We start from the raw sequence: 16,079 nt of genomic DNA, 5'->3' as shown, positions 1-16,079 counted from the left end.
GGGGGGGGGTGGGTAGCCAGGAGCACGCCCCCCCACGCACCCCAGGCGGGGTGACACGGCGCGAGACTCTTAAAAAAAAAAAAAAAAAAAAAAAAAGAGCTCACGCATTACATTGAGTTTTCTGTCCCCTGCATTTGAAAGAGTCCTAGAATGCCAAAACTAGAAACTGAATTCTAGTCAACACTTATGTTTAGAATTCCGCACTACATCTCAGGGCCAACTAGCTGAATTACTAAGTGACTTGAAATTATGTTGTCATTGTTTTTTAATGCACATACTTGTTCACAAATCTCTTTAAATTGGAAATTGGGAAAACAATTTTTTTTGAAATGACATGTAAAATTGGATGGCCATTCTGGTACCAGTCTGGAAGCACTTAATTCAATAAAATTAAAGGGTGGATACAGTGGTTCATGCCTGTAATGCCAGTGCTTTGAGAGGCTGAAGTGGGAGGACTGCTTGAGGTTGGGAGTTTGAGACCAGCCTGGGGCAACATAGAAAGACCTTGTCTCTTGCTGGTGGCACACATTTGTAGTCCCAGCTATTCAGGAAGCTGAGGTGGGAGAATCACTTGAACTCAGGAGTTTGAGGCTGCGGTGAGTTATCATCACACCCTGCGCTCCAGCCTGGGTAACAGAGCGAGACCATGTCTCTAGAAAACAAAGCCTCCACATACCCCATCACAGTGGTATGCTGGTAAACTGGCTCTCTCTCCCTCCCCCTCTCTCTTTCACATGTGTGCATGTGCACGCACGTACACACACACAGATGCATACACACACAGCCCAGATTTGTAGTGATTGCCACTGCCCATCGCTGTGGTGTAAATACTCCCATCACAGCACCATCGAGCTACTGACATAATGTCACTGAACTCAGAGTAGGGAGGAGATGTGCACAACTGGCTGTTGCAAAATGGTCCAAGCTCACTCTGGCCCTGTTGCAAAGTAGTCCAAGCTCACTTTGGCACAGCACGGCAGGTCTCCACCTGAGTTCACATCCCACGCAGGGGCCATGGGTGAGGCTGTCCACTGCAGACGGCTGGAGGCAGTCTGGGTGTCTCTGAGTGGGGGATGGATGGGTGGATGAGCTAGGTGCACACCATGCAGTGAGTGAGATGCACACACAGCAAAGTCACAGGAATGAAAACTCAGGGCCAAGGACTGCCTCCATCTTTTAAGTGAGGGGGAGGGAACTTTTTGCCTTGAGTAAGCCACTGAGTTGCAGGTCTCTGAGGACCCACACATAATTGATACTCTCAACACATCTCAGAAAAAGTAGCTCAGCCAGGACTGCTTGGGCTTCTTTCCCACAAGCCACGTCTCCTGGGAATCCTGCTGGGTCAAGGCCGAGGGCAGTCAGTTGGGCAGCAGATGCCGTTAGGAGCTGGGCTCTGTGCTCGGGCTGCTGGAGTCTGGAATCAGGCTCAGTACCCACTAGGTGTGCAACCCTGGGCCAGCTCTTCCCTGAGTCTCAGAACGGGGGTGATGTGAGGACAAAGTGATATGTGATGTGGCAAGCCCTAGCAGGTAGTAATCTCAGAACTCAAGGAAGAATCAATGAGTCAAGAGACTCATCAAGGGACTCAGAGAAGAAGTTAGAACATCCTGGAGAATGAGGGCAAAACCGGTTCCTTTGAAGTAGCCTAGAGAAGATGAACGAGGGTGGGGGACTCATGGGAACAAACTTTGGGGACAAGAGAGTCCCAATGAACTCTATGGGACTCTAGATGTGATTAGTCTGCATGGGGATGTGCTATTAAAGTGTAAAACACACACCAGATCGCCAAAGCTTATCAGGACAAAAAAAAAAAATCTCACTAACATTTTTATATTAATTACATGTCGAGATGACATATTTTGGATATATCAAGTAGAATATATTATTAAAATTAATTTTCCTGTTTCTTTGTCATTTTATAAAAAGATGTGGTTACCAGGAAATTTAAAATTACATATGGGGCAGGCTGGTGCGGTGGCTCACACTTGTAATCCCAGCACTATGGGAGGCTGAGGTCAGCAGATTGCTTGAGCTCAGGAATTCGAGACCAGCCTGGGCAACATGATGAAACCCCATCTCTACAAAAAATCCACACACAAAAAAACTAACTGGGCGTGGTGGTGAGTGCCTGTAGTCCTAGCTACTTGGGAGGCTGAAGTGGGAGGATTGCTCGAGCCCAGGCAGTGGAGGTTGCAGTGAGACGAGATTGCACGACTGCACTCCAGCCTGGGTGATACACAGCGAGACCCTGTCTCAAAAAAAAAAAAAAAAAAAAAGAAAAAGAAAAAGAAAAAGTAAAATCATATATGGGTCTTGAATTATTTCCATTGAATGGTGTTGCTGCAGGTGAGCTCTTGAATTTATGGTCGGGAAAATAAAATTGCTGGCTGAAAAAAGTGAGGTAGGGGATAGCCAATCAGAATGGGACAGAACCCAGTATCATCCAGGGAAATGAGAAAGACACAATGTACAAGACCACAGCCAACAAGAGGCACGTGGAACATGTTAGGATGGGTGCCCTGGATGGAATGGGAGAGGGGAGAAAAGAGGAATAAAAGAATAACAACGAAAAGATAGGAAGCGGCTCTGTAAAGCCCACTAACAAGGACAAGGTACAAACTGAGGGTTGCATTAACCTAGCCCTCTGAGCTGAGGCCCAGCACCTCTCTAAATCCACAGAGAAATGCTGGTTCCCCAATTCCACAGCAACAGGGAGCCACAGAGTCCACTGCTGTGGCCAGGGCAGTCCCAACGAGCACGTGGCAGGAACGGACTGGTGGACAGAATGGGGGGCTGAGCTCCACCAGGTGGCCTGGTGACAATCACACCCAGCTTGCTGTCGGGTGGCCAGAAGGAACTAGCTTTCATCAAGTTTCTGAGGCTTAGGAGGGCAGGAAGAACACCTCACTAACATTTTTATATTAATCACATGTTGAAATGACGTATTTTGAACATGTCGAACTAAATATATTATTAAAATTAATTTTGCCTGTTTCTTTGTCCTTTTTAAAAAAGGTGTGGTTACCAGGAAATTTAAAATTATATATGGGCCTTGAATTCTATTTCTGTTGGAAAGTGTGGCTGCAGGAGGTAAGCTTTCAAGGGTGTGAATTTTTGTCATTTTCGTTCACTGCTCTCTCTAGTCCAAGAACAAGCCTGGCACAGGCCAGAAGAGCTTAACAGATGTTGGTTGAATGAAGGAGTAGCGCAGCACCGTGGTATAGTGGAATTTGTTGAGTGAAATCAGTAGTTGGCTTAGCAGTAGAGTGGAGTATAGATGGATTTTGGAGTCTGTGTGATATAGATTTAATCTTGTACACCCCTTGGCAATACACTTCATCTCCTCAGCTGTTAAAAAGAAAATGGTGGCCAGGTGCAGTGGCTCACGCCTGTAATCCCAGCACTTTGGGAGGTCGAGACGATCCCTTGAGGTTTGGAGTTCGAGACCAGCCTGGACAACATGGTGAAACCCTATCTCCACTAAAAAAACAAAACAAAACAAAACAAAAAAAACACACATCTCTACTAAAAAAACAAAAAAAAAAACCCAAAAAACAAAAGTTAGCCAGGTGTGGTGGTGCACACCTGTAATCCCAGTTACTCAGGAGGCTGAGGCAGGAGAATCACTTGAACCCAGGAGATGGAGATTGCAGTATAAGTGGAGATCATGGCACTGCACTCCAGCTTGGGCGACAGAGTGAGACTCTCTCAAAAAAAGAAAGAAAAAGAAAAAAATAAAATATAAAGAAAATGCTGTCTACTTCCCCAGCCACTTCTGAGAGTCCAGGTCCGGCACAGGGGACAGGCACACAACAGGCTGTTGTTGTCATTTGCTGTGGGAAGCCTGGGGAGGCCAGAGAACAGTGCCACAGGGCTGTTGCCATTCTGGGTGTGTGAATGATAACTCCAAGTGAGGTGCCAGCCTGTGATCTCAAGCAGCTGCTGAGAGGTTTATCCCAAGACAGAAGGGCCCATATCCATCCCACTGCAGGAACCGCAGCCAGTTTCCCCACAAAGACAGGCAGTGGCAGCCTGGAGAGGGAGGCCTAGGGTCGGCAGCAGGTGCAATTGGGGACTAGGGGAGGTACTTCCATGGGCCACCTGGAATGGCTCTAATTTAGAAACCCCCAAAGTGACAGGGTGTTCTGTGGGCTTCTCAGATTCCTCCCCAGAGGGGCCCTCTGCGGGCTGCTATGCCAGTGCTGTGCCTTGGCGCCTCCGTGCTCGGCCAACGACCTCTGAGAGCACCCGACCGAACGCCCTCGGGAGCCGGTGAGCGGCGGCCCTCATTGGGACCCTCCTATGGGCCCAGGGGAACAAAAGTGGCTCTCAATCCAGCACACGCACACTGAAGCAAGTCAAAGGATTTAGTATGAAGTGCAGAAGCAAAACGTGACAAACAGCAAGCAGTAGGTGGTACACATTTGTGAGTGGGGCAGCACTTCCTTCTCCCACTGCTGCTGAGATGGCAGAAATCAGTTGAATTCAATACGAAATGCAAGAGACCGAAAGTGTTGGTCAGCGAATGCGGGTCCCAGAAAAGTTAAAAGTGGCACCACTGGCCAGGCACGGCGGCTCACGCCTGTAATCCCAGCACTTTGGGAGGCCAAGGCGGGTCGATCACAAGGTCAGGAGTTCAAGACTAGCCTGGCCAAGATGGGGAAACCTCGTCTCTACTAAAAATACAAAAATTAGCCAGGTGTGGTGGTGGGCGCCTGTAATTCCAGCTACTTGGGAGGCTGAGGCAGATAATTGCTTGAACCCGGGAGGCGGACGTTGCAGTGAGCCAATAGATCATGCCACTGTACTCCAGCCTGGGCGACAGAGCAATATTCTGTCCAGGAAGGAAGGAAGGAAGGAAAGAAGGAAGGAAGGAAGGAAGAAAAAAGAGTAGCACTGCCAAATGCTGTGTTCCAGATGCTAGTGTGATCATGCAGGTTCTGGAGAGGGTTGGTGTTGCAAGAAATAATGAAGATATTCCACTTTCAAGACCAGCAGATCTTGACCTTATTCAATCAACTCCCTTTAAACCCCTGGCGCTAAAAACACCACCTATGTACTCACGCTAAGTGAAGGACCACTAGATTTTCTGGATTTAGAAAGATCTCCCACAACCCCTGAAAATGAAGAAACCTGTGCAGTCGGCAGACTAAAGAGAGCACGGTCTATGAGTGAAAATGCTGTTCATCAAAATGGACAGCGGGTCAGAAATGATTCTCTCCCCGTGTCGTGTGGCGGGCCTGCTCCCGCCACGTCTAATCCTCATCATGACGACGTCAGGTATGGCATTTCAAATACAGACTCAACAACTGAAGGGACATCGGATGACCTGACTGTTGTAGATGCAGCTTCACTAAGATGACAGATAATCAAACTAAATAGATGCCTACAACTTCTAGAAAAGAAAAACGAAAAACGTGCTAAAAGAGAAATGATCATGTTATTCAATTACCGTAGCTTTCTGGCTGCTTAACAGCTGGCTCTGGTTTTGCCGCTAGAGTAACGTCAGCTCTCAAAAATACTGTCTCAACAGCTGGAAATATAAAAGATTTGCAAACTTCAAAGAAAAAAAATTCCTCCCCAGAGAAGCAATGACTACTGAAAACATATTTGCATTTAGGATGAGTGATCTAGGCCGAGGAGGAGGAAGGGAAATTGGCAGTCATCTCAAAGCTGTGCTCTGCTACTCATTAACATGAGGCTTTGGGCAGATGAAGGAACCTCTCTGGGCGTGAGTGTCTGTGCCTCTAGCATGGGAATGGCAGTGGTGGCTGCTCTTCCCAGCAGGGGCCTCCAGGGGCCAGGTGGGGTGACTTGGACCAGTGACTGTTCTTCAGCTGACTCTACGTGGGTGAAAACCTGATAAATGGCTACCCACCTCCCCAACAAGGGCTGTGTTAATTTCATGTTGCTTCCCCAGCCACTTCTGATGTAGCAAACTGCCACCAACTTAGTGGCTTCAAGCAACACAAAGGTATTCTCTTGTCGTTCTGGAGGTCAGAGGTCTACAATAAAGGTGACCGGGACTGTGTTCCTTCTGGAGGCTTCAGGTAAAAAATTCATTTCCTTGCCTCTTCCAGCTTCTAGAGGCCACCTGCCCTTGTTGGCTGCTGGAACCTTCTTCCACCTTCAAAGCACATCCTTCCGGCTTCTCCTTTGGTCACCACACCTCCTTCTCTGACTCTGGCCTGCCTGCCTCCTCCTTATAAGAACTCTTGGGGGGCTGGGCGTGGTGGCTCACGCCTGGAATCCCAGCACTTTGGGAAACCGAGGCTGGCAGATCACCAGGTCAGGAGATCACGACCATCCTGGCTAACACGGTGAAATCCCATCTCTACTAAAAACACAAAAAATTAGCTGGACGTGGTGGCATGTGTCTGTAATCTCATCTGCTGGGGAGGCTGAGGCAGGAGAATGGCTTGAACCCAGGAGGTGGAGGTCGCAGTGCGCTGAGATAGCACGACTGCACTCCAGCTTGGTGACAGAGTGAGACTCTGTCTCAGAAAAACAAACAAACAAACAAAAAAAAAAATCAACAACAACAACAAAAAACTCTTGGCACTACATCATGCTCCCTTGGACAACCCGGGATCATGTTCCTGTCTCAAGAGCCTTAACTTAATCACACCTTTTACCATATAATGTAAATAGTCACAGATTCTAAGATTAGGATGTAGATCTTTTGGGGGTGGGGTGGGGGGCATTATTTAACCTACCACAAGGGCCACAGGCACAATCCTGTATAATTTAAAGGGAATTCACTGGCTTTTCCTGGACTGTCTCCCAGGGTAAGATTCCCTGCCCCGGTATCTGGCAGCAAGGCTCTTGCAGCTTTACGTGGATCTAGACAATGTATGTCAGGTTCCAAATTGGGAGGGGTACACATTTGATCAGAGGGCCTTCGTTTTTAAAAGCATGCATCTTCACATCGTGCTCAGAACAGCTTAAACGCATCAAATGCTTCCTCTGAGCCTGGATGACCTCATGTCATCACGAAGCAGCCACCACTGCCAATCCCATGCTAGAGTCACAGACACTCGGGCCCAGAGAGGTTCCTTAACCTGCCCAAAGCCTCATGTTAATAAGTAGCAGAGCTCGGCTGTGAGACAGATAGTGAGTTCACAGTCCATCCTCTCAACCCCTCTAAAATCCTGTCTCTCACCGGCCCCCAAGCCCTGCTCTAAAAGAAGGAGTTTTTCATCTACACACCAGTTCCATGAACAAAGCACTCCTTTATCTAAGGTCAGAAGCAGAGGTTTGCTAGTGACAGAGAGAGGGAAGGGGACGAGGGGTTGTCCCAGGCCGTCAGTAGCAAAGACAAATGCCACTGTCTTAAGTAACCTGCCTTGGAAGACAGGGGTCAAGGCTGAATGCTGGAAAGGCCTCTCTGCCACCTTGGGTCAGCCCCTGCAATCCAGGGCTCATGGGGCTGCCTGAAGCCTTATGTCCAGGAAGTCTCTGCCCTCTCTGGGCTCCACAGATGAATCTCAACCCACAGGCCTGGAGCCCTGCCCCGGTACCAGACACTGAGCTGGACATTTTGCACGTCATCTTTGTAAATGGAGTCATCCCAGCAGTCCCTGGCTGCTGTCTCATCCCTGCTGTAAGAGGAGGGAAGAGAGTGGAGATCACAGGCTCATAACCAGCACTGTGCAGATTCAAACCCAGATCATCCTCCTGAAAGCCCCATGGTGAGTGTCCCAGCCTCTGGTACATCGATGAGTGTTCCTTCAGGCCAGGAGCTACACCAGCATCATCTCTACCCTCTGGGGTGTTTAGATCCAAACGATGAGCTAAGGAATTGTAACTCCACACGTTTAGGCATGGAATGGAGGCAGCCAGAGGGGTGAAGGCCAGCAAGGGTCAAGACGGCTTCCTGACCCTGGAGAAACTTCCAGGCTGAACAACCAGCACAATAACAATAGTAATGACAATTCCTGGGCATGGTAGCTCATGTCTGTAATACCAGCACTTTGGGAGGCCAAGGCAGAGGGATCACCTGAGGTCAGGAGTTCAAGACTAGCCCGGCCAACATGGTGAAACCCTGTCTCTACTAAAAAAAAAAAAAAAAGAAAAGAAAAATTAGCCGGGTGTGGTGAAGGGTGCGTGTAATCCCAGTTACTCGGGAGGCTGAGGTGGGAGAATCACTTGACCTGGGAGGCGGAGGTTGCAGTGAGCCTAGATCACGCCACTGTACTCCAGCCTGGGTAACATAGCGAGCGAGATTCTGTCTCCAAAAATATATATAATGACCAAATATCAGCCGCTATTTCCTGAGTGCTCCCTATGAGCTGGGCATGGATGGTTGGATGGTAGTGCAGTGAGGGTGGGCTCTGGAGGGGCAGAGCAAAGCTGCTGACCTCTGGCTGCTGGCTCGCTCCAGACATCCATTCAACAAACATCATCTTTGTAAATGGAATCATCTTTGTAAAACATCATCTTTGTAAAACGCTCCCTGGCTGTGATCTCGTCTCGTCCCCGCTGTAAGAGGAAGGAAGAGAGTTGAGGTCACAGGCAGTGATGTAGAAGTCACCTAGGTCCTTGGGGACACAGCAATGGCATCTCGGGGAAATGACCCAGTGCCAGGTCCCCCACAGGTATGCCCTCTGTTTACAAAAGCCTAACACCAAATAGGAATGTCCCAAACAGGTAAACTGAGGGATGATTCTTGTTATCAGAAAAGAAGTCACTGCAGGCACCCTTCAAGTAGAATGCTAATGTCTTTCTGGAGTGTAAAGCTATGCAAGCCTGTTGCACAAGTGATTCCCCACAAGGGCTTTTGGAGGCCCCGGGGTATGGCCATGCTGGGCTGGGTGAGCTGGGCTGCCCAGGGTTACCTTGCTGAGCACTCAGGTGATGTGGTAGCCATGCCATGTGCTTGCCTACCAGGCAGGGCCTCTTCCTTGCAGGTTCTAAGGCTGGGCGTGGTCAGGCCTAGCCAATCAGTTCTTCTGTGTTCGGGGGGGTGGGGCTATGGCCCAGGCCGAACCAGTGAGGCTCAGTTCTTTGCTTTGGGGGAAACACTGAGACTTCCTTGTCCCTCTGGGTTTGCAGGAAGGACGGGATGCAGCCTGGAGCTGCTGGTGGCCATCTTGTCATCGCAAGGGGAAAGGCTGCCTGAGGAGGGGACCAGCAGGGAGCTAACGCGAGCCGAGGTGGAGATGGAGAGAGACTCCAGAGGGTACCACTGGACCCAGAAATCCAGCTGGACCTGGCAACGTTTCTGTTGTATGAACCAAAACCCCTCTTACACCTAACAAAAATTTTTAAATGAAATAAGTGACTAAAACAGTAACACACACACACACACACCCCTTTTCTGAGGCCAGCTTGGTGCCAACAGCATGAGCAGCTAATGCCACCTGTGCCCATGCATCCTCTCAGCTTGCACAGTCAGGTCGCTCACACCTGCAAAATGGGGGCTCGGGCATGGGGGCTGATAGTCAGGGTCTGAGGGTTTTATCAGAGCTCCTTCCTTGGCCGGGGTGTGTTGAGGATGGCTGCTAAGATCACTCACCGAGAGAGGGCTGTGGCCTCAGCAGTGAGGGAAGAAGGACAGAGTCCCAGGGCTGCAAGTTGGAAAACATGTCCTAGGCCACTGCCCTAGAAGACGCCACCCCACAGAGAGGGTCATAAATCACCACGGTGGGAATGCCTCTGGGCTGTCAGCAGGAAATAGAGGGTGGAAGAACCAGGCCTGCCCTTGAAAACGTTATGGTCAAGGTTATGATCCACGTCCAGCAGACAGATACAGGACAAAAGAAAGGAAGCAGAGATGGATTGACGAGCAGGCAGACAGCCCCTGGGGCTCCATCTCCTCCCCATGGGCCGCGCATGGTGCTAGGACCTACAGACATCACCAGCCTCTGCCCTCAGCCTCCTGCATGCCCAAGATGGGCAAAGAGAGAAGAAGCCGCAGTGAGACCACATGCTAGGGGCCAAGGGCAGGAAGGAACAGAGAGGCACGGACAGCACAGATGAGGGAAAAGCGAGCAGAAGTGCAGGGGACCCGCGGAAGCGCAGGGGAGGAAGAGATGAGGGCAGAGTGGTGGGAACAGGGTGAATTAAGATCCAGCCCCCGAGGAGGCATGGGGGGATGGGGATCCAACTCGGGGAGGGGTGGATCGAGGGTTGGGGGATAGGGGTGCTGTGTTGGAAGGAGGGTGACTCTGACTGGGGCCGCACACTCCCACTGGATAGCTGTGGCCTCTCTGGTCAAACAGCTCAGCCTCTGTTGTCCTGCAGCTGCTGGAAGGGCTGGCCCAGTGCGGGGTTTGTGTAGAGATGGTCCATTAGTCACACACAGCCCCCCCACAGTGGGGTTGCCGGGACACATGCTAGCCACCTCGCATTCCTCCCAGTGCTTTCCCCAAGCACAAAGGGGAGGAGGCATACAAGGAAGCCGGCCCGCTTCAGGATGGTCCCCCACTTTCTGCTTGGTCCGGACCAACCCCCCACCTCACCTGGATACGGACTGCAAAGGCCTCCCCGGTGGTCTCCCTGCCCCCGGCCTGCTGTCTCTCCACTGCTCTCAGAGAGGTCCTTCCAAAAGGCAAATGTGACCATCCCACCCTCAGGCAAGATCCCTCCATGGCTCCCTATGGCGCCCCAGGATACAGCCCTGCTCGTAAGGCTCTTCATGGTCCTAGTGCCTGCCACTCCCCTCAGGCCTGGGTTAATTTCCATGCACAGTCTCATTTAATCCTCCCCACCACACAACCCCATTCTACAGATGTCTTAAGTGAGGCTGGGAGAGGCTAAGTAAACTTTGCCCATTTCCCGCATCGGCAGAGTCACCATTTTCCTCATCTGGGGTCAAAACGGAGGTCATCTATGAGCCTTGGCTCTCCCTCAATCAGTCAAGTCACAAACATCCATTAGTCACAAATGCCCATCTCTTCCCCCTTTTCTGTTTTCACTGCTGCCATTCTGGGGTAGACTCTTATTCCTCACCGTACCTACGGGCTTCCTTCCCCGTCTTTCCTGTCCATCCAATGCACCCAGCACACTCTGCCATTTTGATCCTCCTGGAATAGCCATTTTCTATTTGATTACTCCCTGTTTAAGAACAGTCAATGGCTCCCCAGTGCCAAAGAATCAAAGACCAGACTCCCTCACGCCCCCCAGGTTGGGGGTCTGGGAAAATAAGGAGGGAGGCTTCCCAGGGTGCCTTCCTAAGCCTCTCAAGAGACTCCCGCCTCTCTCTACTGGCTGAGTGGGACGAGGGGGCAGTGTCCCTCCCTTGGGCTCAGGGCACTGGACGGTGGGACTGGATTCCAGCTATTGGGGCCCTCATTGCTGCCATGGAGTCGGCCTCCCTGACCTGCAGAGTCCTGGCTTGGGGTTCTAATGGGGTAGACATGGTTCTTTCCACTTGGAGATCTCTGGGGACCTTTAAAGGGACGACAGCATGGATAACGGGAGGATGGCCACAGGCTGCAGCATTCCATGTGTAAGCTTGAACTCAAAGCTGACTTCTGCGCAGCTGCGGTACCCACGGATGGGTACGTGAAGAGGATGCTCAGTTCAGCCAGTGAAAAGAGATTCAACCGGTCTTCCCAGACTACAGAGTTCAAGTTCGCAGACTGGCAAAATTCCTCCCATCTTTTGGAGACCACCTGTCACAGCACTTAGGAAGTACAAGGTTAAGAATGTTCCTTTTGTCAGCCATTGTAACCAACCTCACACATAGACATGACCAAGAAAAAAAAATCAGAAACATAAGCCATAACTGTGCATTACACTGAAAACCTGAAATTAATATCCCAGTAAATGAAGAAGAAACTACTTATTATAAGGGGATTTCCCCGCTTCCAAGACGTCTTGGGCCTCAGTTTTCCCACCTGTACAGTAAGAACTTGGGTAGGACTATATTATCCCAACATTTCTTCCTGCACTGAAATTCTCAGGTTTCATGAGTTAGTCCCAGTTAGAGAAGGCTGCCTAGGTCACAAGGATAGCAAGTTTTGGAGGGTTCTTTGGAGAAAAGAAAAAATATCACAACTGATAGAATGAATACAGTTTTGGGCAACGTGGCAGTAACCTTCCGCATGGGGTAGGAATAGAACGGATTTGACGAAGTGAACAGATGTCTTTTCCTATGGCGGGCTCAGGGCTCCTAAGTTTTGAGCATTTCCCAAGCATTACTTCAGTGGTGAGGAGGCTCACAGGAAATCTGCGCATATGCACAGAACAAAGTCTGGACCATCACGCACACTGGGAACAGTAGTTATCTTTGGGCTGTGGGGGTCAGATGGGGGTGGGGCAGGCAGGACATTTCTGCCTTCATGTACTTCTTGTTGTTTTTTTTGTTTTTTGGTTTTTTTTTTTTTTTTTTGAGACGGAGTCTTGCTCTGTCGCCCAGGCTGGAGTGCAGCGGCGCGATCTCGGCTCACTGCAACCTCTGCCTCCCAGGCTCACGCCATTCTCCTGCCTCAACCTCCTAAGTAGCTGGGACTACAGGTGCCCGCCACCAAGCCCGGCTAATTTTTTTGTATTTTTAGTAGAGACGGGGTTTCACCGTGTTCGCCAGGATGGTCTCGATCTCCTGACCTCGTGATCCGCCCGCCTCGGCCTCCCAAAGTGCTGGGATTACAGGCATAAGCCACCGCGCCCTGCTGCCTTCATGTACTTCTACCCAAGGTTTCTTTACCCTGGCTCCATTGACATGCTGGCAGGTAATTCTTTGCTGGGGGTGCTGTGCTGTGCAATGTAGGTAGTGTAACAGCATCTCTGGTCTCTACCTACTAGATACCAGTAGCGTCTTCCCAGCTGGGGCAACCAAAAATGTCTCCAGACATTGCCACATGTCCCATGGGAGGGCAAGATCACCCCTGCTTGAGAGCTACTACTCTATACTATTGAGTTTTAAAAAATTAAGATAAGCACATATCTTATCTTATGACGGATTGCTTTATTTAACACCTCAGCAAGTGCGGTTGATTTTACCTGTCCAGAGGTCTCAAATCCACCTACTTCCTGCTTCTGCCATCACTACCACCTTTGTCTAAGCCACTGTCACCTGGACAACGATATCAGTTTCCAACCCATCTCTCCCTGGTTGCCCTGGCCCCAACAAGTCTTTACACAGCAGCCAAAATGAGTTTCTAGAAGCATCCTTCAGTCATGTCACTTCTCTGTCTGGCTTCCTACTAACCTGAGAATAAAATTCAAACTCCCCCCTTGCCTTCAAGGTACTCTGCCATGTGGACCTGGATCCAGCCTCTGTCCTCTGTCCTCTGCTAGTCCTTGGCCACTCACAGTGTGATCCTGCAGTGTCGGCAGCCCTGGGAGCTGGTTAGAAATGCAAGGCCAGGCACGATGGCTCACGCCTATAATCCCAGCACTTTGGAAGGCTGAGGCGGGCAGATCACAAGGTCAAGAGATCAAGACCATCCTGGTCAACATGGTGAAACTCTGTCTCTATTAGAAATACAAAAATTAGCCAGGCGTGGTGGCACACGCCTGTAGTCCCAGCTACTTGGGAGGCTGAGGCAGGAGAATCACTTGAACCTGGGAGGCGGAGGTTGCAGTGAACTGAGATCGTGCCACTGCACTCCAGCCTGATGACAAAGTGAGACTCTGTAAAAAAGAAAGAGAAAAGAAGAAAAGAGAAGAGAAGAGAAGAGAAGAGAAGAGAAGAGAAGAGAAAAAGAAAAGAGAAGAGAAGAGAAGAAAAGAAAAGAAAAGAGAAGAGAAAAGAAAAGAAAAGAAAAGAGAAAAGAAAAGAAAAGAAAAAGCAAGCAAGCAAAGCAAAGCAGACACTCAGGGCCACCCCAGACCTGCCGGATTGGATCCTACAGGAGGCATGTGCACCTTCATGTTTGAAATGAGCGGCTGCGGCCCCACTGTCCTCACTGGCTCCTTCTCATCTGTCACTTAGATGTGACCTCCACAGTGAGGCTTTCCAAACCGGACATTTGCAAGTAGTTGCCCACGCAGTTCTCTCTCTTAGCATCTTGCTGGTTTTGGGCATAGCTATGATCACAACATGTAATCATCTTGTTTATGTTATTTGTTGCCTGTTTCTACATCCATAGCCCACATCCCCGGTTTAGGCTCTACGAAGGCAGACACAGGGCAGATGGCACCAAACACATAGAAGCCATTCAGAAAATGGTATTGGAAGGAATACTATCCATGTATATTGTGCTTTTACTGTGTGGTAGTAAGTTTTCTTTACAAGAATTATCTTCATGCAATCTATAGTTATCTTGTTTATTCTTCATGCAACCTGTAGGTGAAACAGATACTATGTACGAGAATCTCCCTTTCACACATGAGGAAATGGAGGCAAAGGGATATAAAGTTTTGCAGCTGGTAATTGGCAGAATTGGGGTACCTGGGGCTGGGTGGGGAGTGATCTTGCTCCCATAACTGTACCCTTTACCTCTGCACGATACTGCCTTATTTGTAAATCAAGTAGCATATTACGTACATGAGGGACGCATAACATTGAAAGGAATTTCCTAGTGAATGCTTCTGTAAAATAAAGAATTCTGCTGTTGAGGGATATTTATCCCTCGTGTGCTTTTTTTGGTAAATGACATCTTGGATTCTGAATATGTTTAAGCAAAGTCCATAGATCCATATGTTCCCAAAGAGTGTTGATTCTACCAGCAGATGTAAAAACAAGCCCAACGGGGAAGATGCTGGGGCTACTCAAGTGTAGAAGCCATTGGCTGGGCGTGGTGGTTCACATCTGTTATCCTAGTACTTTGGAAGGCTGAGGTGGGAGGATCACTTGAGGTCAGGAGTTTGAGACCAGCCTGGCCAACATGGTGAAGAAACTCCATCTCTACTAAAAATACAAAAATTAGCTGGGTGTGGTGGTGGGTGCCTGTAATCCCAGCTACTATGGAGGCTGAGGTAGGAGAATCAGTTAAGCCTAGGAGGTGGAGGTTGCAGTGAGACGAGATCACACCACTGCACTCCAGCCTGGGTGACAGAGCGAGACTCTGTGCCCCCCATCCCCCCAAAAAAAAGAAGCAGTGGATATTTCTGTGTCCCCTGCCAGGCTGACCTTCCCTCCTCACAGCCACCAGGTAAATCATCTTTCAGCTTTGGGGATCCAGTACCTTCCTTCTATGGCCCTTCTTGCCTGTCCTCTTTCTTGCTCCAAGCTGCCTTAGGTAGTTATTTCCAGAATTTAATATGCAGTACAACCTGTTTAGATAGAACATGGGGCCTCAGTTTTGCAAATGAGGAACCTGAAGCTCAGAGAGGTGAAGTAATTTGCCCAAGGTTACACAGCCAGTTGTCGAGAGACCCAGAGCTTGAACAGTTCAACTCAGAGTGGTCCTGGTATACTGATGACCACAGAAGCTGAGGCTTGCTGAGGCTGTGCTAAGAGCTTGCCTGCTTGATCTTACAACAGTCCCATTGGGCAGGCACCATGACTATGTCCATTTTACAGATGAGGTGACTGAGGCTCACAGAGGAAGAGTGACACATTCTCAAGGTCATGCAGCCCAGAAGAAAGCGGGGCTTTGACTCCAGAAGGGATGCTCTATTATGTACTGCCATTCTGCTTTCAGCCTGGTGCAGTTATTTATTTATTTATTTATTTATTTATTTGAGACGGAGTTTTGCTTTTGTTGCCCAGGTTGGAGTGCAGTGGTGCAATCTCAGCTCACTGCAACCTCCGCCTCCTGGGTTCAAGCAATTCTCCTGCCTCAGCCTCCCAAGTAGCTGGGATTACAGGCGCCCGCCACCACGCCCAGCTAATTTTTGTATTTTTAGTAGAGACAGGGTTTTGCCATGTTAGTCAGGCTGGTCTCGAACTCCTGGCCTCAGATAATCCACCCACTTCAGCCTCCCAAAGTGCTGGGATTACAGGCGTGAGCCACCGTGCCCGGCCAGTCACACATTTTAAATTTATAAGCCAGCCCTCGTGGAGTTTCACGCAGGCAGCCAGACGTCACGGTTTGATGGTTCACCTTTTATTTTCGTTTTCAATGCAAAGAAAACAGAGCAGCTTGAGAAACCCATGCTGTGGTTCCCACAACACAGGCAAAACACTAAAGCGAGCATACAAAATAAACAAACGAAAAGGTTGTTTTTTTGTTGTTGTTGTTTTT

General features: G+C 49.5%; 1 protein-coding gene and 1 pseudogene across 5 annotated transcripts in view; one reads left to right on the top strand and one right to left on the bottom strand.

The window, feature by feature from the left end:
* Window positions 1–16,079, bottom strand: part of TMEM51 (transmembrane protein 51) — a 77,925-nt gene that overhangs the window by 25,119 nt on the left and 36,727 nt on the right. The window lies entirely within an intron of this gene.
* On the top strand, window positions 4,433–5,498 carry LOC112612535 (annotated as a pseudogene).

Source organism: Theropithecus gelada, chromosome 1 (assembly GCF_003255815.1).
Source record: "Theropithecus gelada isolate Dixy chromosome 1, Tgel_1.0, whole genome shotgun sequence".
In the NCBI taxonomy this organism is placed as follows: domain Eukaryota; kingdom Metazoa; phylum Chordata; class Mammalia; order Primates; family Cercopithecidae; genus Theropithecus; species Theropithecus gelada.
Note: the sequence above shows the minus strand (reverse complement) of the source record. Positions and strands in the feature narration are given on the sequence as shown.